Source organism: Danio rerio, chromosome 6, assembly GCF_049306965.1.
Source record: "Danio rerio strain Tuebingen ecotype United States chromosome 6, GRCz12tu, whole genome shotgun sequence".
Taxonomy (NCBI): domain Eukaryota; kingdom Metazoa; phylum Chordata; class Actinopteri; order Cypriniformes; family Danionidae; genus Danio; species Danio rerio.
This window is the reverse complement of record NC_133181.1, coordinates 2,556,356-2,581,412: the sequence shown is the minus strand read 5'-3', so window position 1 is coordinate 2,581,412 and position 25,057 is coordinate 2,556,356. Positions and strand designations below refer to the sequence as shown.

The following is a 25,057-nucleotide window of genomic DNA, read 5'->3' as shown; positions in this document are numbered from 1 at the left end:
ATCCATCCATCCATCCTTTTCATACAGTAAATACACACATGCACCCTTTTGATCTAATAGTTTGTTGCCAAATTACTTGTTTCTTGTCACAATAACAGACAGACAGATATGAACAGAATATATCTGAATAAATAGATAGATAGACAGACAGACAAGTTCATATTTGGATGTTGTGTCATGTATGCAATTTGTAAACATTGCCATATATAACGTTTCCAAATGGGAAATTGTAGTATTTATTCATTGAAACCCATTCATTAATTCATTCATTCATTCATTAATTCATTCATTCATTCATTCATTTTAAACCCTAAAGGAATTCACAATTCAGTACAGATAAATACCTTTGTAAACATTTTGGTCTAAAAAATACAGAGCATAATTTGTGCTTGATTAAAGTCATTTTTTTAGATCACAAACAGATAGAAAGGGGTTGAATTTTGTTACTCTCGTGTGTTATTTACATGCTGTAAACGCCTGAACTGAATGAATGGGGGTCGCTGTCCGCGGTGCTGATCGAGTCTCTCTCTCTCTCTCTCTCTCTCTCTCTCTCTCTCTCTCTCTCTCTCACTCACACATACGTACACACAGCTCTCTCTCTCTCTCGCTCTCTCTCTCTCTCTCTCTCTCTCTCTCTCAGTGTTTGAGGCGCTCTCCTCGCGGATGAATCTCGCAGTGATGGAGATCAGAGTGGCTTGTGTTGTCGTTCTCCGGAGATAAAGTGATTTTAAGGAGAAATGCATCACACACACCGGCAGCGCTGACCTCACACACACGCACGCACACATAAAAACACAGACCCGGAGCCGCTCGGAAGTTTAATGCTGCTCAAGAGCGACGGAAAACAGACATCCAGACATCTGAGGTAAGAAAAACTCAACCCTTACACTCTCAGATCTGATTTTAACGCGTGGCCGTGAAGCTGTCGGCTTTTTAATTCAGGTTGAACTCAATGTGTCAAGCGTGTGTGTGTGTGTTTGCTGCTGTTTTACACGCGCAAATGTGTGTGTTCTGTCTGCTGAGCCGGAAGACAGTGTGAGGTTCTCGGGCTGTGTCTCAAAACACGGGGCAGCTGACTATCTAGACTACATTTATGAGTCATAACGATGTTGTGGTTTGCGTGAGAGCTAATACAGGGATCGCTAATATTATACAGTCCGTATAGAGTCATATTGCTGATGCATTTGTGCGTTATTAATATTATTATTTCCCATATTGACCTCTGACTGTCGTATGGGTTGATACACAGCCTGAGGGTGCATGATAACTGCATGTACAGCATTGCTAATTGTCATTTTGCTCTAGTTTTGAATGACTTTCTGACGTGAAATTGACTTAATTGAGTGCATCGTAAAAGATGATTGGCCTCATTATTATTTATTAATGTTCTGCATGTGATGGTGAATCATGGATATTGATTGTGAAGGCGGTTTGAGAATGACGGATACATTTACTCAAGGAGGTCAATGCTGGCTGCAGTGCAGGTCAAAATGAATGTCTGTGCTGCTTTAAATGTGTGTGGCTTAATAAAATGACATGCTTTCCCATAAACATGGTGCAAGAAATAAGGATTAATGCTGTCAGAAAGGTTTATGAGTCTCTGTAGGTGAATATGAGTGGTATTTATGCTTTATTTTTCTGTGTGTAGCCCTTAATAAGCATTGCAAATGTGCCATCTGATGTGTGTGTGTGTGTGTGTGTGTGTGTGTGTGTCTGTGTGTGTGTGAATGAAGCTGTTGCAGCTGATGACTCTTCATTCAATCCTGAGTCACATTTATAGTCTTACAAGCACCTTTAAAGGGATAGTTCACTCAAAACAAGAAAATGAACTATTAATTCAAAGAGATTTTGGTTTTATTTCGGATGAACAACGAGCTGAAACTGCAGTTCATTCATGTCAATTGGTGCCGGCACTTTGAGAGTCAACAATATACAGAATACAAATACATGCAGACAAAATTAAATTATTAATCATGTTATAATATTGTATATAAGTTTTGTTTCTTGCACATACCAGTCATTTCTATTAATAAGACCCCGGTTTGTCATCAGAAATTACAGATATTAGTTTTGTTTGTCTCTATGTGTTTGACTTTCAGAATTATCAAGGCAAGGCAAGTTTATTTATATAGCACATTTCGTAAACAGTGGCAATTCAAAGTGCTTTGCATAATCAGGAATAAAATAGACAAGAATAATGCAATAAAAACAAATAAGAACAGTGATTAAAACAGTTTAAAATGCGTTAAAACAGCTTATTAAAGAATGAGAAAGAAAGTAAAGACATAACAATGTGATCTGTGGGACGTAGCACAGTGCTCATTCAGGAAAGACACAGCTAAACAGACGTGTTTCAGTCTTGATTTGAATGTGCCTAATGTTGGAGCACATCTGATCATTTCTGGAAGCTGATTCCAGCAGCAGGGGGCGCTGTTAGTAGCTGAAAGCCGATTCACCTTGCTTTGACTGAACCTGTGGAATTTCTAATTTATATGATCTTGATGATCTGAGTGATCTGTTTGTATTTAGTGAACATATCTGTGATTTATTGAGCTCCTTGGCCATTTAGTGATTTATAGGCAAGTATTAATACTCTGAATGTATCTAGGAGCCAGTGTAAAGACCTGAGGACAGGTGTGATGTGCTCTGATTTTCTGGTTCTGGTCAGAATCCTGGCTGCAGCGTTCTGGATGAGCTGTCTGACTGTCTTTTTAGGAAGGCCAGTGAGGAGGCCAGATTGCAGTAATCCTTCCTGCTGCTGATAAAAGCATGAACAAGTTTCTTCCTCCCCAAGCCCATTGGAAACAAAGCAACTCAGGCTCATTCTGAAAACGTAGCCCTGCGGACAATTCTGGAGACTGTGAATTACATAGCCGGAGGTACATATGGCTGCATTTCATTTTTTAAGCAAACGCTAGGGGGCGGTATGACGCTGTTCCTTTTGGCAGTTACCGGTTGACCACTTACCTCCGCATGGAGGGGTTTCCTGCCATAACCAGTTTGTTCAGTTAGCTCATCGTTTATGTCGGCGGACTTAAGACGCAGAGAGGAGTTGACCATGACGACGACTGGGTCGTCTGGACAGGGTCGTTCTGGTAGAGGGGTTCCATAAATCAGGTAAGACAAAAACAGAATCCAAAAAATAAAGTGAACGAGTTCATAACAGGGTGAGAATGTGGTAAAAACTGTTATCTGATGCAGCCGAGGGAGGAGATTTAAAAAAAAAGGGGTAACCTAGGTGCCCTTTAAAAAAAAAAGTGTGTAAACCCATTGCCTTAAATGTTACAAGTTGATTTTACTTAAAACAAAAGAGTCAGAAAACCTATTGACTTAACTGTTATAATTATAATTAAATATTATAATAATTATTGTTTTAATTATGCACACAGTTTGTTTACTTAATAATTATAAGGCGATGAGTTTGCTCTCTTTTTTTTTTGGAAAAATCAACTTGTGGCTTTATACAGTGTAGTCTTGGATTTCACACCAAATGAGTATTTTAGCAGAACTATCCCTTTAAAGGGCACATAGTTTACCCTCTTTTATGATTTAATATTAATATTATGGTTTTTCTGAGTGTGCCAGTTCAGTTTAGGTTCAGTTCTACACAGTTCAGATAATTTTATTCTAATGTGTTCAAAAGTGTCATGTTGGTGTACACAGAACGCTGTTTTAGGGGCGTGTTGCTTCACATGAAAATTAGTTTCGGCTTCCCGCCCAATGTAACAAGGGGGCGGAGCCAAGAGCTCACTCACTCTGTGTTTGCAACAGACAGGCAGACTGTGAGAAGAAGGAGCAGGAGGGAGAGTATCGGTATTCAGAAAATGCGAACGGCTGAAGTTTAAGGTAGACGCAATGAAAAGAACACGTTTGCAAACCTACCTAAAGTTACAAACAATAATTCCGATTAGATCGATAATCAGGAGAATTTTGATCTTGTGTTGAACCCAATGAGCCTTACATCTAAAAATAGAGCACGGGTGTTCCTTTAATTATATCGCTTTGACTCACATGCTGAAAATGGCAGACGTGAAACAAGAAACTGAGGATATGATCGTGACGCGAGGCTGTCAATCAATATTGGTGGGCGGGGGGACTGCTCTCCTATGTCAAGTTGCGGTCGGTTTGAAAACCGCTCCAATTGGTCCTCCGTTTTTATGTTGTTAAATTGAAAAAAAAGGACTGTGTGTGTTTACATCAGCCCAATATCACAGTCTACACACTATACTTACACACATCTCTGTCCAAACAGCTTGAAAAGTAGATTTTTCACCATAGGTGCCCTTTAAGACGTAAATAATGCATGAACATATTTGAAGATTGAGCTCGACTTGCTTTTCTGGTTGTTTAAAATCTCTGTCTACACTTTCTGCAGTACGTCAGCAGTAGAAGGTTTGTGTGTCGGCTCTGATAACTCTATAAATTGATCACTCTGTTGCATAATGAGTGTCTATCCGTTCAGCATCTTCAGAAAGCCAGCAGATCTGTCATTGGTGGAGGGTTTTTCTCGAGCGCAGAGACTGTCATCTGTGATTCTGCTCTATAACAGGCTGATGGCTTGGCAAACGCTCCACTCCTTCAGCAACTCGCTGGAGACCCGGATATCTTGGCTTTTGCCGCATTTCACAGTGCATTTTGTTCTGAGGGTTGCTCCTGAGTTCGTCAGCTTGTGCTTTACAGTTCTGTGAGGGCTGCGTTAGAATTATGGTGCAACTATTACAATGATAGATGTGCTGTAAAAATATCCATAAGTAAGCAGTTTTCCATATTTTACGTTTTTATTTTTTGTTTATTCATGCTTTCGAATTGCATTATAGGAGCTTGTTCTTTCTCCTGATAACTTTTAACCTTGAAAAGTTGGAAAAAGTGACTTTTATGTATGATTTGAATAGTTTGCAGTGCTATGTTGTCTGGGTTGGTGTTGTATATTACGCTACAATAACCTTGTGTGGACGTTACCACTATGACGTGTATCAGATGTTGGATGTTGCCATACCTGAGGAATAAATGTCAGTATTTGACGTCAAAATGACGTTGCTTTAAGATGTTGGCTCAGCGTTGGATTTTGGTCACTTTCTAACAACTTAAAATCAACCAAATATCAACGTCGTTATTGGACATCAAAATAACATTGTCCTTAGACGCTGGCTAGACATTTAATCGTGGTCACCTGACATCACAACCTAAATCTAACCTAATATTAACGTCTTATGACATCTGCTGGGCAATAACTAAATGCACTACAGAATGTTACGTTTACACATATACACAAATGACATGTAAATGCGTCAGCTTTTAACAGCGTAATACTCACCACTCTTGAGTACTTTTGAAAGGGCTACTTTTTACCTGTACTTTGAGTAATATTTACAACAGATACTTTTACTCTACTCGCACTACATTTTTAGGCAAGTAATGATACTGTTACCTGAGTATGACATTTCAGTACTTTTTACACCACTGGCTAATATAAGTTCACTTTGTTAGTCAGCCTTGGCACGAAGAGCAGGTTCTGGCAATGATTAAGCATTACTGTCATAACATGGAAATGATATTTTAGACTGAAAGGTCATCTTGCAAACAACATGCCAACCATAATCCAGCTATCAAATAAGGGGTTTTCAAACAGAGATGCATGAAAATGGTTGGAGCCAAAGAAAATGTTTAAAGTATGATGTAATTATTTATTTAATTAGCATTTTTTTTTGTAAAAAATAATTAATAATTAGCATAAAATTGTATAAAATTAAATATAGTTTTAATTATAATGATAATAATAATAATAATAATTGTTATTATTATTATTATTATTATTGTGCCTAATAATAATAAAAAATTAATAATAATAATAATAATAACAACAACAACAACAACAACAATAATAATAATAATAATAATTGTATTTTTATAAAGATGATTCTTATTTGAAATTATTATGCATAATAATATCATTCATTCTTTTTTCGGCTTAGTCCCTTTATTAATCTGGGGTTGCCACAGCGGAGTGAACCACCAACCTATCCAGCATATGTTTTACACAGCAAATGCCCTTCCAGCTGCAACCCACCACTGGAAAACATTTATACACACACACTCATACACTACAGACAATTTAGCTTACCCAATTCACCTGTGGGGGAAACCGGAGCACCCAGAGGAAACCCATGCCAACAGGATGAGAACATGCAAACTCCACACAGAAATGCCAACTGACCCAGCCGAGGCTCAAACCAGCAACATTCTTGTTGTGAGGCAATCGTGCTACCCACTGCGCCACCGTGATGCCCATAATAATATCAAGTAATATTATTATTATTATTATGCATAATAATAATAATAATCATAATTATAATAATAATAATAATGATGATGCAAAATATGATTAATGTGGTAAATTTATCTAGATTTGAATTTAAATTACAGATAATCATATAATGATAATTAATTTTATTTAAATAAATATATAAATAAATATGTACAAAAAATAATGTACTGTAATGAGTAGAAAAATAATGTTAATTAATTAATTAATTAATTTGTTTATTTGTTTATTCATTTATTTATTTTTATTTATTTTTTTTTTATTTATCTTCCAGAATAATATTTTAGGATAAATTAATTAATACATTTATTAATTAATTTGTTTGTTTGTTTTTTTGTTTATTTTTTTATTTTTATTTATCAGGAAATCTGTGCCCTTAACATTTTTTCATGGAAACACAGATGCCATGAAGGAGGTTTTGGAGTTTGATGATGTGATTGTGCTGAAATGCTGAATGAGAAATGAACGAGTGTGAATAAGGAGTGTGCTGGTGTGTGTTAGTGTGAGCTGGTGTGCTGTCCTGCCCTCTGCATCTTCATGAGCGGCTCTCTCTGAAATGACAGGTCTGGACCTCCACACACACACACACACACACAGAGGGAGAGAGAGAGCGAGAGCGAGCTCATGTGTGTTGTACAAACACTGCAGATTTTTTTAGGAAAAAGTTCAAGTATTTTAAACAAGACAGTAATTTCAGTTGGTGTAATTTCAGACAGTTCATTATGGTGTTATGCAGATGATGCAACACTCTTAAACACTGTTCATAAATCTTGTGTAATATGGTTTGTTTTTTTATTGTTTTTAATTGAAGTAATCATATTTATATCAGCATGCATTTTGCTTAATCTGTGCAGGGTGCATGAAGTGCTGGTTTAGATAAAAAATAATAATTCTGACAATTAATATGCTTATAATTTACATTTACATTCAGTGATTTCAATTAACTTAAAATAAACAATTATTTTACCATAATTAATAATCCAGGTAAATTTTTATGTTCAAACAAACACATTTTAATTTTTTCTTTATTAAAAATCTAAGTTATTTTGTATTTATCAACCAAAAAATTTTTTATTTAGTTATTTATGGATTATTTATGGTTTATTTATGTTATTTATTTATTGTAAAATTTCAGCGTTAAAATAAATGAATAATTATAATGTATAGTTAATTTGTTTATATATAATTATTGTATAAAATGCATAATTATTTTTTAAATATATTTAAACAATAAATAAATTAATATAATAAAATATGCATTTATTTATTGCAAATTTTCAGCTTTAAAATAAATGTAAAATTATATTGTAGAGTTATAGTTAGAATATATAATTATTGTATAAAATGCATCATTCATATTTAAAATACATTTAAATAATAATTAAATTAATATAATAATCTAGGTAATTATTTTAAACTTTCATCTGTAAAATAAATGTATAATTATTGTATACTGTATAATTATAATGTATACTTATAGTTAAAATTATAATAAAGAATTTTTGTAGAAATGTATAATTAATATTTAAAATGCACTTAAATATTAACTTATTATAAAATATGAATTTATTTATTGTAAATATTTAGCTTTAAAATAAATGTATATGTATAATTATAATTATAACATATAATTATTGTATACATATAAAAGTTATTATTATATTTATGTTAATATTAATATTATATTTATGTATAATATAATAAACTATGTAATTATTGAAAACTTTCACATTAAAAATATATGTACAATTATAGTATAATGTATAATTATAATGTATAGATATAGTTATAATTATAATATAGAATTTTTGTATAAATGCATAATTAATATTTAAAATACATTTAAATAATAATTAAATGAATATAATGATAATATATGTATTTATGTATTGTAAAATTTCAGCTTTAAAATAAATGTATAATTATTGTATAATGTATAACTATAACGTAGTATAATATTCAATTCAATTCAATTCAGCTTTATTTGTATAGCGCTTTTACAATGTAGATTGTGTCAAAGCAGCTTCACATAAATGGTCATAGTAACTGGAACAGTGTGGTTCAGGTTTTAGTGTTTAAGTTCAGTTCAGTTCAGTTTAGCTCTGTTCAGTGTGATTTAATCATTACTGAGAGTTCAAACACTGAAGAGCAAATTCATCGATGCGCAGCTCTACCAATCCTGAACCATGCGAGGCAGTGGCGACAGCGGAGAGGGAAAAAAAAACTTCACCTGATGGGAGTGAAGAAAAAAAACCTTGAGAGAACCAGACTCAGTTGGGCACGACCATTTTAATTTCTCCGCTGGCCAAAAGTCTTGTGCAGAAATTCATTCGCCGTGGTTTATGCTGGAAGATGGCCTCAATGAAGACTCGTCTGTCCCTGGAGCGTCGCTGGAATCAGACTCATGTTCTCCACTCCCCATGACCATCAGCGCAGCAGCAGCTCAGGATATAGCCTGGTCCCGAATATGGAATCCTTGGGATCATCACGTCGCTGGTCTTGGATCCAATCAGTGACTCCGCCTAATCTGAGGACCTCGGGATGAGTATCCCCAGGTGAAAATAGAGAATAAAGAGAATAATTAGCGTAGCTGCTGTTCATAGTGTATATAAGCAAGATGTAGAAGCCAGTGTGGAACCCGCTAGGTGATGCACTGAGTGTATGCTTTACTAAACAGATAGGTCTTTAATCTAGTTTTGAACCGGGAGAGTATGTCTGAGCCTCGGACATTACCAGGAAGGCTATTCCAGAGTGTAGGAGCCATGAAAGAGAAGGCTCGACCTCCTTTACTTGATTTTGCTATTCTAGGTACTACCAGAAGCCCTGAATTTTGAGATCTTATAATATAATATTATTATTATATTTTATTATAATATTATAATTATTATAATTTTGAGATCTTATAGTATAATATTATTATTATAATTATTTGTATAAATGTATAATTAACATATAAAATACACTTAAATAATCATTTATATAATACAATAATGTATGTATTTTTTTCCTATTTTCAGCTTAAAAATAAATGTATAATGTAACAATAATATTTATCCTGTAAACATATTTTTAGTTCATGATATTCAATCCATTACATGGTAACATAAAGTGTTAACATTATTGTTATGATAAGTGTTGTCCGAATGTTCGTGTTGCTATTGTAGGCGGTTCATTAGGTCAGTGCATGCTACATACAGCAAGCCCTCGGATGTGTAGTTTTTCTCTTTAAAGTACGCATGAAATCAAAACTAACTGTATTGATTTTGTCAGCTCACCTGGCTAGTTTTGTGGTGAATAATTCATCTGTACTTGTCATTAAGAAAAAACAATAGTTAATATAATATAGTTAGCCCTTGTAATCTTTAACTAAAAATCTGAAAATCTCAGATGAGGTCTGTCTGAGGTTTTGGGCGGAGCTAACAAACTTAACCACGCCCCTCCAGCTGTCAGTCAACAAACAGAAATGGTGAGGAGGAGAAGGAGTCTGTCAGGTTGTAATAACTTAAACCCTTCACCCTATCTTTCTGAATGACACGCCTACTTTAATACAACCAATCGGCTCAGAGAAAAACAAGCCCCGCCCACTGTTTTCTCATTTAATATTCCGTTTCTCTATGAACGCGTCACTACATGGATAAAAAACAAAACCGTCGCAGCTTCTGGTTCATGTGAACTATACCATCTGCCTCATGTTGGCGTTATATTAATGATAAGCACACACACACACACACACACACACGCTCTCTGTGTTTGATTGTTAGCCTGCGCTCAGTCTTCTCAGCAGTGAAGTGTGTGTCTGTTGTAGGAACAACGTCTGAATGGCTGGAGTCAATAAAGAGCAGCAGCGGCGCTCATGAATGGACTGCTAATCACAGCCGGATCAATACGGGCTTTTCTATAGCGCTTACTCATGTTCAAGCTGACCTCAGATCAGCTCAGGCGACACACCAATGACACACTCACACCAGCAGCTGGGGCTTTATGAGGCAAATTAACATTCACTTTAGAGCCACTGCTCAGGGTTTGTGTGTGTGTGTGTGTGTGTGTGTGTGTGCTTATGATATTGTATGTATGTGCGTATGTATGTGTTAGTGCACGATTGTGTGTTTGTGTGTGGTCCTAACATGTGAGTGTGTGTGTGTAGGCTTTTTTTATCGGTCTGAATAAAGCTGCAGTGGCGACCTCAATATACACTTGTTCTAAAAACGAAAAAGAAGAAGCTGAACTGAAAACAGGGACAACACGGTGGCTCAGTGGTTAGCTCCATCACCTCACAGCAAGAAGCTCGCTGGTTCGGAATGAACCGCCAACTATTCCAGCATGTTTTACACAGCGGATGCCCTTCCAGCTGCAAACCAGCAGGGTTTAATTTGTGCTGGAACACGCTGGATCCGGATCTGGCACCTCTGAAATCTGATCCGGCACCTGCCATGTCACCCTGCAGCCCAAGACCGGTTACTCACTGAAGCTAAGCAGGGCTGAGCCTGGTCAGTAGCTGGATGGGAGACCACTAGGGAACACTAGGTTGCTGTTGGAAGTGGTGTTAGTGAGGCCAGCAGGGGGCGCCCAACCTGTGGTCTATGTGAGTCCTAATGCCCCAGTAAAAGTGAAGGGGACACTATACTGTCAGTGGGCGCCGTCTTTCGGATGAGACGTTAAACCGAGGTCCTGGCTCTCTGTGGTCATTAAAAATCCCATGGCAGTTCTCGTGAAAGAGCAGGGGTGTAACCCTGGTGTCCTGGCAAAAGTCCCTCTGTCGGCCCTTACGATCATGGCCTCCCAATCATCCCCTTCCACTGAATTGGCTCTATCACAAGCCCCTTTCACACAGTGATACCGGTAAATATCTGGAAAATTTCCGGAACGACTTTACCGGTATATTTAAATAAGCGCTGTTCACACAGACGAGGACGTTACGGAAATTTTCCGGAAAAGAGCATTCACACATCCATTCCAAAATACCGGTAAATTCTGCCATCATTCACCACAAATGAGCTTTAAATGGCTGCGCTTGTGTTTGTAAACATTTGACTAAATTACAAACTCTGTGGTTGATCAATATTGTGAACAACTTTCGCAGGATCACTTTCGCATGTCGAGATGTTCATAATATGTGTGTGTGCTGGCGCTCATAGGCTGTTTCACAGGCACACGCAAAGCTTGAAGGTAAACAAACAACGGCTTATCATAAGCATCTCATCGATGATTATTTACACAGTTGGCATTAAGAAGAACATATAAACGTGATCTGACTAACTTCTAGCTGCTAAATGTGTCTGGAAAAACATTCAAAGGCTTTTATTTTCACAAACCGCGCGGACGTAAATGCGTCTGACTGTTGTGATTGGCTAAAGCAGACGTCTCACGTCAGCACGTTCTAGACGTGCACGCGCTTATTACGGTAATCTTCCTTCTGCATTCACACAGCGCAGCATTCCGGCAAATTACCGGTAATGTTACAACTTCTCTTTCCGGAAAATAGCCAGAACGAATTTACCGGTATTTTCAAAAAGGACCTGTTCACACATACAACCTTTCCGGAAAATTGCCGGGAATTTTCCGGAAAGGTCTATATGTGTGAAAGGGGCTACTGTCTCTCCTCTCCACCAATAGCTGGTGTGTGGTGAGCGCACTGGCGCTGTTGTCCTGTGGCTACCGTCATCCAAGTGGATGCTGCACACCGGTGGTGGTGTGGAGAGACCCCTCTCATGATTGTGAAGCGCTTTGGGTGTATGGCTGTACACAATAAATGCACTATATAAATACACATTACATTACCTGATTTCACTGATCCCCCTCCTCAACCGCCCTCCTCCCCCATCCCCAGTTCACTTTTTTCTGTGGCTTCCCAACTCTCTTCACTTTTGTCTGCGACAACCCCCTGCTCTTCACTTTTGTCCTTCGTTCGCAACACCTCTCTGCCATCCAACGCCCCCGACCAACACCCCCACCCCCCGTTTTCCACTTTCATGCTCGACAAAAACGCTGCGTAAAAACTTGCTAAATAAGTTGGCGGTTCATTCCGCTGTGGCGACCCCGGATTAATAAAGGGACTAAGCCGACAAGAAAATGAATGAATAAAAGCAGTTTTTAATTGTTTTTAGGGTTGTAACGGTATGAATTTTTTACGGTATGATAATCGTCTAAAACAATACCACGGTTTGACGGTTTCGCGGTATACGGTATTAAATAGTAATTCTCATAGCAAAGACCCTGAAAAGAATAAGAACACGTTTTCTGACTGAACAAAGGTTTTATTTCAACAAACTTTTGAAAGAACCATTTTAATAGAACTATAGAAGTCTTTTATAAAAATAAACTGAAAAATCTCCCATTTTAATAAATTAAATTAGAAGGAATAAACAAGCAGGGTCTTTTAAGATTAGACAAAAATAAACTTAAACTGTCCTTCCTTATAAGCAGGATAAATGGGAGACCAAAAGTGCAATACCAAGTTTATGGCTGTAAACATGTATTTAAAGCGTTGTTTTTTTCAGTCTAGGTTGTGATGAAGAAATGTAAGCATGTTGAGATTTTCAGGACTTAATCTTGACCGCTGAGGTGAGAGAATGTGTCCACTTGTACAATGAACAAATAAAAAAATAATAAATAATGTGTCAAAGTCCAAATAAACATGGTGCAAATCCTCAGTAAAAAAATAGATATAAATATTTACTATACTATAAATAGTTACATAACGAAACTAGATTCAATATGGAACATCCTTAGGTTTTATGTGCCAGCATGGATATGGTTGTCTGTGGATATGGATTTGGATGTGGTTGTATGCAATGCAGACAAACAGCTGCACCTTCATTTGTTTTTTTTTGAAAACAGCAAGAGCAGCAGTTCGTCTTTGCTGTGTCACTGTTTTGTCATGTTTCTGTGCTGCTGTGCATGCAAAAGTACTTAGTATGAAAATTATTTCATGCAAAACTTTTTTTTTTTTTGCGTTTTATTTAGCCGCGCAGAAATGTATGCCTATCTCTCATTCCGTGTTGTTCAAAAAGCTCAGTGTTGGTCCACAAACAAAAGTGAAACCTATGCTTATTGGTTGTGATATAGCGAGTTTGAACCAATCTGGGCATGGAAGAGGAACAATGCATCAATGTATCATGTCTGGTTTGTCCGGAGACACAGTGACGAGCGTTTCTTTGTCAAATCAGCGTTGTCAAATTTTGATGACGTAACCGCACTGATTCCAGAGCCTCGAATGTTATGTGATACAGCACTGGAAAGCTGAGATTCTCTTCTTTATGCCAATCTTTGAATTGTATGAATCGGATCAGCGGATCAAAAGTTATTAAACATTTAAGAGCAATACTTATTTTTAGCCGCGGGCGGCTGTCTTTAAGGGTTAAAACCGTTGATATGCAATTGTTTTTTTACCCATTTTTTTATATTACAATTTTTTACCCTAATTGTTTTTAACCCATTTTAGGGTCGATATTATTAGCTCCCTTAAGCAATATTAGTGTTGGATTGTCTCCAGAACAAACCACTGTTATACAATGACTTGCCTAATTACCCTAACTTTACCCTAATTAACCTAGTGAAGCCTTTAAATGTCACTTTAAGCTGAATACTAGCATCTTGAAGAGAATATGTAGTTAAATGTTATTTACTGTCATCATGGCAAAGATAAAATAAATCAGTTATTAGAGATGAGTTATTAACACTGTTATGATTAGAAATGTGCTGACACAATGTCTCTTATTTCTGCTGATGTTGAATTAGTAGACAGCTGTCTACAGTATGTAGTCAGCTCTCAGTATGATCTGAGTCCGAGAGTCATCATCAGTAGTTGATCAGTTTTTGTTTTTGCTCATCACGTCATTAAACGCGTCAGCTGAAAACACTTGAACTGTACTCGTTCCTTGGCAAATGTCAGCGTTCTGCTCTCGGAGCCCAGAGAAACTGTCTCTCCTCCGGCTCTCTCGCGAGTCCACTGACCTTCCAAATCCCAGCACTGAGTTTTATATAAAACAAATCACAGCTCTGAAGGCTCTAACCCACATACGCCAGGACAAATAGGCCTAATTGGCCATGAAAGAGCGCAGTGTGTAAAAAGTGAAGGACGTTTCATTGTGACTAGAGGAGTGTCTGCCGTCTGCATTATTCATGCTCTTCCTGGGATTGAATATCTGCAGACATGGAGAGCAGGCTGTGGTTCTGCAGATTCAGATTGGAGGCTGATTTCTCAGTGTTGCATCAATCGGGCAGAGATGCAAAAAGGAAAAATAAAAACATTGTGTTCTGTTTTCTTTATGACACACAATCTTGCGCATAAACCAACCCAGGCTCATTCTGAAAATATACCACTGTATATATTCCTAGAGGGCGCCAAATACATCCCAGGACTTAAGTTTTTTTTGCAGTTCTTGCAAAAGAAACCACTGTGTACGCTTTTTCAGATGCCATTCACACCTGTGTACGCTCTCGAATGCCATTCACACCTCGCATAAATACACCAGAGACCGCTGTCGGCTGACTGACTGACTGACCCACCTTCCCAGAACATGCCGGATCCAGATCTTGCACCTCTGAAATCTGATCCGGCACCTCATTTTACTGATCCCCTTCCTCACCCGCCCTCTTCCCCCATCTGCTGTTCACTTTCACTTTCTTCCGCGACTCCCCAACCCTCTTCACTTTCGTCCATGACAACTAACCCCCACCCCAGCTCTTAACTTACATCCACATCATCCAATTTCTCGCTATTCCCACCACCAACCCTCGCTGTCCTCACCCCCACCCCCACTCTCCACTTTCTACATCCTCGGGTAACATGCCGGATCCATTACTCAGATCTGTTCTGGGACCTCGCAATTGACAAATTAAGCCCTGAATCCAACCAATAGTGTTTTCCAAAAGCACCGACTGAACCGCCCACCCACTTCCCTAAACCCAACCGATAGTTTTGAAAAGCTACCCAGAAAAAGAAAAGCCCTTGCCTGATTTTTGCCTCGATTTGACAACATTCTCACCCTGTTATGTACTGGTTTATTTTATTTTTTTGCTTTTGTTTTTGTCTTACTTGCTTCATGAAAGCGTTCTTCGCTGGACTCCAACCTTGTCGTCATGGTCATCTGCTTTCTGCATCTCAAGTCCACCGGCTTAATTTGTGCCAGAACATGCCGGATCCAGATCTTGCACCTCTGAAATCTGATCCGGCACCTCATGTTACTGATCCCCTTCCTCTCCCGCCCCCCTCCCCAGTTCGCTGTTCACTTTCACTTTCTTCTGCGACTCCCCAACCTTCTTCACTTTCGTCTGTGACAACCAACCCCTACCCCAGCTCTTAACTTACGTCCGCGACACCCCTTCGCCATCTAACTTCCCGCTGTTCACACCACCAACCCTCGCTGTCCTCACCCCCACCCCCGCTTTCCACTTTCATGCGTGACACCTCTACATCCTCGGGTAACATACCGGATCCGTTCCTTCGATCTGTTCCGGGACCTTGCAATTCATAATTTAGGCACTGAATCCAACCAATTGTGCTTTCAAAAGCACCGACTGATCCTCCCACCCACTTCCCTAAACCTAACCGACAGTTTTAGAAAGCAATCCAGAAAGAGAAAAGCCCTCCTCTGATTTTTGCCATGATTTGACCACATTCTCACCCTGTTATGTACTTGTTTATTTGATTTTTTGGCTTCTGTTTTTGTCTTACCTGCTTCATGGAAGCATTCTTCGCCAGACTCAAACCCTGTCGTCGTGGTCAACTCCTTATTGCGTCTAAAGGCCACCGGCGTACATTGCAAGTCACTGGACAAACTGGTAATAGAGGAAAAGCTGTCCATACGGAGTTAAGAAGTCAGCTGGTAAGCATAAAAATAAACGGCGTCATACTGCCCCGTATCGTTCATTTTAAAGACAAAAAGCTGCCATACGTACCTCTGGCTACACACTTTGCGATCACCAGAAATGTTCTGTACATTCAGAATTCTTTCAGAATGAGCCTATATTGCCATAAAGTCCGTGTGTGAAGATTATTCGCCTTAGTGTAAAATTTTTATTATTTTTTTAATGTTTTCTATGCGATGTTTAACAGCAACAAAATTTTCACAGTATTTCCTATAATATTTTTTCTTCTGGAGAAAGTCTTATTTATTTTAGTTTGGTTGGAATAAAAGCAGTTTTAATTTTTTTTAATACAATTTTAAGGTCAATATTATCAGCTCCCTTAAGAAGTAGCTATACTTTTTATTGTCTACACAACAAACCACTGTTAACTGCCTAAATAACCTAACTTTAGTTAACATAATGACCTAATTTAATGTCCCTTTTAGCAGATCATTAGTATCTTGCAAAATAACTAGTAAAATATGATGTACTGTCATCATGACAAAGGCACAGTGGCTCAGTGGTTTGCACTGTTGCCTCAAAGCAGGAAGGTGGCTGGTTCGAGCCTTGACTGGGTCAGTTGCCATTTCTGTTATGTTCTTCTATATATATATATATATATATATATATATTTACAGGAAAACTATGAGTCTGATAAGTCTGATAAGACAACGCAACAAACTCAAACACTCAAATTTGGGCCTCTAGCATTAAAGCTCTTGGAGGAGATAGAATTGGTCTAAGAAGATATATAATTATTAATAATAATAATAATTATAATAATAATAATAATAATAGCATGTTTAAATATTATTACTGTAGGTTAGCTTTCTCAAGCCAACATAATTGATGAAAAAAAGGTAGTTTACTGTAAAATTTCGAAAGTTATATTATGATTTCTACCTTATCTTTAAAGTACGCATTAAATCAAAACTAACCATATTGATGTTGTTCGCTCATATTGCCAGTTTTGTGGTGAACAATTCATCTGCGTATGTCATTAAGAAAAGAAAATAATTAGCCCTTGTGGTCTTTAATTGAAATCTGAAAATGCACTTCCTGTTTGTTTTCAGTTTAATTCTCAGACTAGGTCTGTCTGAGGTAGTGGGCGGGGCTAACATACATAACCACGCCCCTCTAGCTGTCAATTATGACAACAAACAGAAATGGTGAGGAGGAGGAGTCTGTTGGGTGCTAATAACTCTCCCCAAACCCTTTCCCCCATTTTTCTGAATGACACGCCTACTTTACTACATCCAGTGAGCTCACAGTAGAGAAAAACAAGTCACACCCACTGCTTTCTCATTTAATGGTCTGTTTCTCTAGGTATTGCATCTCAGTACAAAAAATAAAAATAAATAGTCGCAGCTTCATGTGAACTTAATTGGTAGATTAAGTTCTGGCAACCACCACTGACATTAAAAAATTATAAATTTTGAGTTTATCTTCACTGATGCATCATGGTATGGCAGTAAATTCACATCGGCTCAAAGAAACAGCACATGTCCTGTTATATTTTCCCGCTGCGCTTGAAGACAAAGCACTCAAAGTACATACTGTACTGACACACTGAGAAATATGGTGATTCTGACCTTTCTATATGGCCTGTATATTTCAGCGAGGAGTTTACACAAGACAGACAGAAAGAAGGACTTGAGCAGGAAAGAGAAACTGACAAAAAAAGGAGAGAGTGAGAGAGAGAAAAGAGAAAATAACATGCTCTATTCATTTAGCGGCGCTACCCTTTTGGGCTGTCGGCAGTATTGTCAAAAGTGTGAATAATTGAAGCTGTGAAAATGTCAAGCAGGCTGTCCTGAAAGCCCCGAGCTGTTTGTCTTTCTCAAATTAGCACTGAATGAAAAAAAATCACACTTTTGAAGAAGGTAGAGCGAGAGGGAGACGCTTTGGTAAATACATAATTTAGTTACAAGCTTAAAAAGTTGTGTTTCTGAACGCTGTGAATGTTTTACAATGGCTTGGTTTGTAGCTTTGCAGTCGGGTTGTTTTTATCCCATCTGTCTGTTTATAATTGAATGGGGGTGACATGGTGGCTCAGTGGTTAGCACTGTCGTCTCACAGCAAGAAGGTCGCTGGTTCGAGCCCTGGCTGGGTCAGTTGGTGTTTCTGTGTGGAATTTGCATGTTCTCCCCGTGTTGGCGTGGGTTTCCTCCAGTGCTCTGGTTTCCCCTACTATCCAAACACATGCGCTATAGGGGAATTGATTATTTAATTTAGTCGTAGTGTATATGTGTGTGAATGTGAAAGTGTGAGGGTGTTTCCCAGTACTGGGTTGTGGCTGGATGGGCATTAGGTGTGTAAAACATATGTTGGTATAATTGGCAGTTCATTCTGCTGTGGCAACCCCTGAAATAGAGACGAAGCCAATTAAAGGAAATGAATGAATGAATAATTAAATGGATTATAATGTATAATTTTTTTTGCCTGTATTAAGATAAATATACTATAGTAATTAAATTAAATGACTTAAATTAAAATTGAAATAAAATAAAATAAAATTAAATTAAATGAAATTGAAAAAAAAAATAAAAAAAAATAAAAATTTGATTTAATTTAATTTAATTTAATTTAATTTAATTTAATTTAATTTAATTTAATTTAATTTAATTTAATTTAATTTAGTTTAATTTAATTTAATTTAATTTAATTTAATTTAATTTAAAATTGAAAAAAATAAAAAAATAAAAAACAAATTAAATTAAAATTGAAATAAAATAAAATAAAATAAAATTGAAAAAATGAAAATGAAAAAAAAATAAAGTAAATTAAAATTGTAACAAAATAAAATTGAAAAAAATTTGAAAGTAAATAAATTTAATTTAAAATACAATACAATAAAATAAAATAAAATTGAAAAAAATTAAAAATAAATAAATTAAATCAAAAATAAAATAGAAAATAAAGTAAAATAAAGAAAAATTAAATTAAATTAAATTAAATTTGGAGTTTGTACAAATTATTGTATTATAAATAAAGTAACTGCTGTAAAAATGTGATATATTATTGCAATTTATATAAGGTATATTTAAATAAGGTTGTTTTAAGTGAATATATTATTCAAATGTAATTCATTCCTGTGCTTTAAAACTTTTTAGCAACATTGCTCAACTTGATTCTTCAGAAAGATTATAATATTCCGGGTTATGATCAAGAAACATTTATGATCATTATTAATGTTGAAAACAGTTTTTAAACATAACACAAATAATATAAAATACATAAAATATTTATTATCTTTTTTTATAAATAATAATATGATAAAAAATAATATGATACATAATTATATTTTTCTTCCATTAGAAGCGATATTATTACATAGGACTGAATGCAGCTGTATGACTTCATTCTCACACACCTCTCCGTCTGGTGTGTGTGTGAGTGAGTGTGTGAGTGTGTGTGTGTGTGTGTGTGTGTGTGTGTGTGTGTGTGTGTGTGTGTGTGTGTGTGTGTGTGTGTGTATGTGTGTGTGTGTGTGTGTGTGTGTGTGTGTGTGTGTGTGTGTGTGCTGATTGAGCTGCTCACATTCATCACGGCAGCTCGACTCCGCCACGAGCCATGTGTTTAAAAAAGATGTGCTATTTTCAACCCGACTCGACTCCATACTGTGTCATACTGAGACCTTCATTACCACTGCAGATTAAAATGAACTGAAATCTGCACAAGGTGCCTTTTAACCAGAGCGCATGTTAACCGCCGAGACCGTCAGTGTCACATACTGAAGCTGGACAAGACCACTTACTAACCTAGATGGCATCCAGCTCCGCATGCTTACAGTTAAAGTCAGAATATATATTTTATATATTTATTCTATTCTATTTATTTAGAATATATATTATAGATATATTCCCCAAATTTTATAAATGTAACAAATAATTTAATAAATAATATAAATAATTTTCATTAGCTTCCATCCACAGCTGTATCCCGTCTAGGAACAACCCCTACCATCCAATATCTAGTGCTATCAAGAGTAAAATGGAGAAGTTTTTTGGATTTCTGTAAGTAAAATGTTGGTTTACAGATGCTGTCGAAGCCTTCAAGAGGAAATTATTGATTATAAAAAGCAGTTTTTACATTTGTCAGACACACTTGAATCACAGCATCATGGCCAATCAAAGCACTCTGGATTATGGAAAGGCGAGGCTTGTAGAAATCACATTAGACTGGAAATAGAGCTACTGCAGTAACGCGTTTATGAACATTAAAGCATGTTATGCTAGTTTATTACATGGCTATTTGGAATAGTTTGATTACAGTCGGCCTATTACAACATTATAACATGTCATGCTGCAGTTTTTGGACTGTTTGGTGCAATCTAGTGTCTGAATAGCGCGCAGGTTAGTGTATACTCCATCAGCTGTTATCATTTCTGTCAGATTTGCTTTTTAGGCTGTATTTAGCGCCATCTTGTGTCTAAATAATAGGAAGGTTAGTGTATACTCCATTAGCTGTTTACATTTCTGTCAGGTTTGCTTTTTGGACTGTTTGGCGCCCTCTAGTGTCTGAATAATGCGCAGGTTAGTGTATACTCCATCAGCTGTTTCTGTCAGCTTTGTTTTTTTGACTGTTTGGCGCCCTCTAATGTCTGAATAATGCGCAGGTTAGTGTATACTCCATCAGCTGTTTTCGTTTTTGTCAGCTTTGTTTTTTTGACTGTTTGGCGCCCTCTAATGTCTGAATAATGCGCAGGTTAGTGTATACTTCATCAGCTGTTTCTGTCAACTTTGTTTTTTTGACTGTTTGGCGCCCTCTAATGTCTGAATAATGTGCAGGTTAGTGTATACTCCATCAGCTGTTTCTGTCAGCTTTGTTTTTTTGACTGTTTGGCACCATTTAATGTCTGAATAATGCGCAGATTAGTGTATACTCCATTAGCTGTTTACATTTCTGTCAGGTTTGCTTTTTGGACTGTTTGGTGCCCTCTAATGTCTGAATAATGCACAGGTTAGTGTATACTCCATCAGCTGTTTTCGTTTCTGTCAGCTTTGTTTTTTTGACTGTTTGGCGCCATCTAATGTCTGAATAATGCGCAGGTTAGTGTATACTCCATCAGCTGTTTCTGTCAGCTTTGTTTTTTTGACTGTTTGGCACCATCTAATGTCTGAATAATGCGCAGGTTAGTGTATACTCCATCAGCTGTTTTCGTTTTTGTCAGCTTTGTTTTTTTGACTGTTTGGCGCCCTCTAATGTCTGAATAATGTGCAGGTTAGTGTATACTTCATCAGCTGTTTCTGTCAACTTTGTTTTTTGACTGTTTGGCGCCCTCTAATGTCTGAATAATGTGCAGGTTAGTGTATACTCCATCAGCTGTTTCTGTCAGCTTTGTTTTTTTGACTGTTTGGCACCATCTAATGTCTGAATAATGCGCAGGTTAGTGTATACTCCATCAGCTGTTTCTGTCAGCTTTGTTTTTTTGACTGTTTGGCGCCCTCTAATGTCTGAATAATGCGCAGGTTAGTGTATACTCCATCAGCTGTTTTCGTTTTTGTCAGCTTTGTTTTTTTGACTGTTTGGCGCCCTCTAATGTCTGAATAATGCGCAGGTTAGTGTATACTTCATCAGCTGTTTCTGTCAACTTTGTTTTTTTGACTGTTTGGCGCCCTCTAATGTCTGAATAATGTGCAGGTTAGTGTATACTCCATCAGCTGTTTCTGTCAACTTTGTTTTTTTGACTGTTTGGCGCCCTCTAATGTCTGAATAATGTGCAGGTTAGTGTATACTCCATCAGCTGTTTCTGTCAGCTTTGTTTTTTTGACTGTTTGGCACCATCTAATGTCTGAATAATGCGCAGGTTAGTGTATACTCCATCAGCTGTTTCTGTCAACTTTGTTTTTTTGACTGTTTGGCGCCCTCTAATGTCTGACTAATGCGCAGGTTAGTGTATACTCCATCAGCTGTTTCTGTCAGCTTTGTTTTTTTGACTGTTTGGCACCATTTAATGTCTGAATAATGCGCAGATTAGTGTATACTCCATTAGCTGTTTACATTTCTGTCAGGTTTGCTTTTTGGACTGTTTGGTGCCCTCTAATGTCTGAATAATGCACAGGTTAGTGTATACTCCATCAGCTGTTTTCGTTTCTGTCAGCTTTGTTTTTTTGACTGTTTGGCACCATCTAATGTCTGAATAATGTGCAGGTTAGTGTATACTCCATCTGCTGTTTCTGTGAACTTTGTTTTTTTGACTGTTTGGCACCATCTAATGTCTGAATAATGCGCAGGTTAGTGTATACTCCATCAGCTGTTTACATTTCTGTCAGGTTTGCTTTTTGGACTGTTTGGCGCCATCTAATGTCTGAATAATGTGAAGGTTAGTGTATACTCCATCAGCTGTTTTCGTTTCTGTCAGCTTTGGTTTTTAGACTGTTTGGCGCCATCTTGTGTCTGAATAACGCGCAGGTTAGTGTATACTCCATCAGCTGTTTTCGTTTCTGTCAGCTTTGTGTTTTTGACTGTTTGGCGCCCTCTAATGTCTGAATAATGCACAGGTTAGTGTATACTCCATCAGCTGTTTTCATTTCTGTCAGCTTTGTTTTTTTGACTGTTTGGCACCATCTAATGTCTGAATAATGTGCAGGTTAGTGTATACTCCATCTGCTGTTTCTGTGAACTTTGTTTTTTTGACTGTTTGGCACCATCTAATGTCTGAATAATGCGCAGGTTAGTGTATACTCCATCAGCTGTTTACATTTCTGTCAGGTTTGCTTTTTGGACTGTTTGGCGCCATCTAATGTCTGAATAATGTGAAGGTTAGTGTATACTCCATCAGCTGTTTTCGTTTCTGTCAGCTTTGGTTTTTAGACTGTTTGGCGCCATCTTGTGTCTGAATAACGCGCAGGTTAGTGTATACTCCATCAGCTGTTTTCGTTTCTGTCAGCTTTGTGTTTTTGACTGTTTGGCGCCCTCTAATGTCTGAATAATGCACAGGTTAGTGTATACTCCATCAGCTGTTTTACTTTCTGTCGGCTTTGCATTTTGAAATGTTTGATTAATAATCTATTATAGCTCAGAACAATATTTTGTGTTTAACGTTTATGTTTTGTGGCAAGTAGCCATATAATATGTGGGACAAAGTATATCCAGGATGGTTGTTTTCACAGAATAACCCTTCAGTCTCATACAACAGTGCCCTGCTTAGCATCAGGATGTGCTTTATCCCTTAAATACATGTATTAGTAAATGTATTTATGTATATAGTGCATCTAATAAACAAAATAATGCTATTTTAAAATAGTGTCATATTGACTTTGGAATAAGATGAACTGAATCAATATTAATGGATTTCTCCAAGCAAGTACATCCTTCTGTCTGTCTGTTTTGGGACCATGTTGTAAAACTGTACCATGTTGCATGTGTTTGAATGTAAGCATTGGTTCATTACCTTAAAATGTTACTATTATTTTGATGATGATTTTTATTATTACTTTATTATTAGTTAGCACAACTACACTGGCAGTCATCACATTTCCATCACTGCATAATAAAACAACAGGCAATACTAGCCAATAAAAGCATGCTTGGGTGTATAATTCAGTAATCCACAGAAATAGTGTCCCATCTGGGCACCTTTGGCGAACTATTTTCAGTGTGCTGTGATTTGAGATGCACTAATCCCGCTCTCACATACAGGACTATAATGGGATGCTAATTGGGATGCAGCCTAACCACTTCAGGCATTTAATTAAACCCAACACCGAATTGGCTCAATCTAATATTCTGCTCTCCAGCTCAAAACCTTAATAAGTGCTATTTATTCTGTACCTTTCCAGACAAAAGGATATTATCGCCAGCGATAGAGTCAGGAAGGCGTTTTTGAGAAGCTATAACTTGTGTGAGAGTTCATAATGTAATAAATCACATAAAAGGCCCAATTCACACCATTAACAATAACATGAACTATAGTCTTGTTTTTGTTTTTTTTTGTTTTTTTAAGGGGTGGTCCACAGTGTATTTTTAAGGCCTTGTTGTGTTTATAAGATGCAAAGCCATGTGTGCTCATGCTTCACTTGTATAAAATCAAGTTATCTTTTTATATATCTTACTTTGATTATATATAGACAGCTACTTACATGTAAATGACTGTCATATTTTGCCCTTGAGAGGCTCTAATTGGTCTGCTAACATAATGTGCTGTGATTTGAATGAATGAATAATTGAATGGATTATAATCTAGGAAAGTTTTGCCTGTATTGAGATAAATATACTATGATAGTTAAATTAAATTAAATTAAATTAAATTAAATTAAATTAAATTAAATTAAATTAAATTAAAAATAAAATTGAAAAAAAATTGAAAAAAATTTAAATTGAAATAAAATAGAATAAAAAAATTGAAAATAATAAAAAAATTTGAAAATTAAAAATAAAATAAATTTAATTAAAGTAAAATTGAAATAAAAATAATAAAATTGGAAAAATGAAAATAAATAAATAAAATTTAATTTAGTAATAAAAATAAAAAAATTAATTTATAATAAAATAATTTAATTAAAAAAATGTAATACTTCTGTTCTGGGAGAAACATTGCGATCACTCATATTGCATCCAATCATTCAGAATTGGAGTTTGTACAAATTATTTAACTAATGTGGATTGGCTCTACGTCACTCCCCTCCAACCGCGTGCTTTTGCGCTGTGTAAACAGTCCAGTCAGAGCAGCTGTTAGCAGCGTTAGCTGCCTCAATCAGACAGAAATGAAAAGCACGCAGCTGAAACTGACAGAAGCTCCCCATCATCTCAACTAGGTGCGGCTGTGAAGTATAAACGTGTTGCCTATAATGTCTATTGGACATAACGAACTTGCCTTAGTTATAGCCTCAGTCAAAGTTAATCCAGTGTGTGTGGTAATTAGTCTCAGTGTACAAGCTCGAA

General features: G+C 36.7%; 1 protein-coding gene across 8 annotated transcripts in view; it reads left to right on the top strand.

Annotated features, from left to right (window-relative positions):
- The window catches only part of dlgap4b (discs, large (Drosophila) homolog-associated protein 4b), a 253,303-nt gene that overhangs the window by 76,322 nt on the left and 151,924 nt on the right, over positions 1-25,057 (top strand). For 3 of the 8 annotated variants that reach the window (XM_073953499.1, XM_073953501.1, XM_073953498.1), the window contains exon 1: positions 639-865. The exons of 4 other annotated variants lie outside the window; for them this stretch is intronic. The gene's annotated coding sequence lies outside the window, so the exon portion shown is untranslated. Of the gene's footprint in view, positions 1-638; positions 866-25,057 lie in introns of those variants that run through there. One more of the 8 variants, XM_073953502.1, reaches the window with a different exon arrangement.